The sequence below is a fragment of the Lynx rufus genome, unplaced genomic scaffold (assembly GCF_022079265.1).
Source record: "Lynx rufus isolate CCGP_SWC_20201006 ecotype Redwood Valley unplaced genomic scaffold, mLynRuf1.p SCAF_4, whole genome shotgun sequence".
Taxonomy (NCBI): Eukaryota; Metazoa; Chordata; class Mammalia; order Carnivora; family Felidae; genus Lynx; species Lynx rufus.
Window position 1 is genome coordinate 110672379 of NW_025814856.1, and position 1323 is coordinate 110673701.

The 1323-nt window shown below is 34.3% G+C and overlaps 1 pseudogene; it reads right to left on the minus strand.

Moving 5' to 3' along the window:
* Window positions 1-970: 970 nt before the first annotated feature.
* LOC124525229 (uncharacterized) lies at window positions 971-1067 on the minus strand (annotated as a pseudogene).
* Window positions 1068-1323: the final 256 nt, after the last annotated feature.

Below are 1323 nucleotides of genomic sequence, written 5' to 3' on the forward strand. Positions count from 1 at the left end.
ACCATGATACCAAAACCTGATTTTTTTTCCCTTTATCAGTGCCTCTTTCCTTTAAATTGATGTCTTATTTTCCATACCACAGATTAGGAGTCCCTCTATACAGAGACGTTGAGTTCACTTCCAATTCTTCCCTGTTAGAAATTTTTTATTTAAGAATACTTTCCAGGGGCACCTCGGCGGCTCACTCAGTTGAGCATCTGACTTCAGCTCACATCATGAATTCACAGTTCATAAGATCGAGTCCCACATTGGGCTCTCTGCTGTCAGCATGGAACCCGCTTCAGATCCTTTGCTCCGCTCTTGCTGCCCCTCTCCTGCTTGTGCTCTCTCTCTTTCAAAAATAAATAAACATTAAGAAAAATAAAAGAATACCTTCCATATCCAAACAGGAAAAAAAATTACACTATTAGTGTAATACTCTTATAATGTTATGCTTAGATTATAATCATTTGAAATTTGTCTTTATGAATATGAGATATGAGCTAACTTTCTAAACATCTTTCTAAATAAGTAGATAATTCTCCCAAGAACTCATATTAAAAAATGAACCTCTTACTCCATTTATTTAAAATGCCACTTCTATGGTATCTTAAATTAGCATATGCTTTTCTCTATTTTTAAACTCCTCTTCCACTGATGTAGTTATCAATTCCTATCCCACTAATATAATATTTTTTAAAGGTTTTTTTTTTTAATTTTTTAAATGTTCATCCATTTTTGAGAGAGAGAGCATGAGCAGAGGAGGGGCAGAGAGAGGGAGACACAGAATCCAAAGAAGGCTCCAGGGTCTTAGCTGTCAGCACAGAGCTCGACGTGGGACTCTAACTCAAAAACCACGAGATCATTGCCTGAACTGAAGTCAGACACTCAACCGACTGAGCCACCCAGGCACCCCTATAATATTTTTATTACTATAATCCTATAATATGTTTTATATGTAGCAGTCAAGGCCATCCCTTCATTTTCTTTTATACATTTATCTTGTTTTTTTTTTTTTTTCCTCAGAGGCCATACTCATCTTCTCTGTATAGTTCTAATTTTAGTATATGTGCTGCCCAAGCAAGCACTTGGTGATTTTTAAATATTCAATCTTCTTTGTGGATTTTAGAACAGGTTTTACATTTTGGTTAAAAAAATTCTCTTTTTTATTAGTCTTATGCTAAATTCATAGTTTGTTTTGAGAGAACAGACATCATTAAATATTAAACCTTCTCATTCATGAACAAAATATTTTTCCCCTTTTATGCCTTCCAGTAAAGTCATCGTAGGATTATTCCCAAGTATTTGATGTGATTATTATATTATAAATAGACCTCTTGTTCT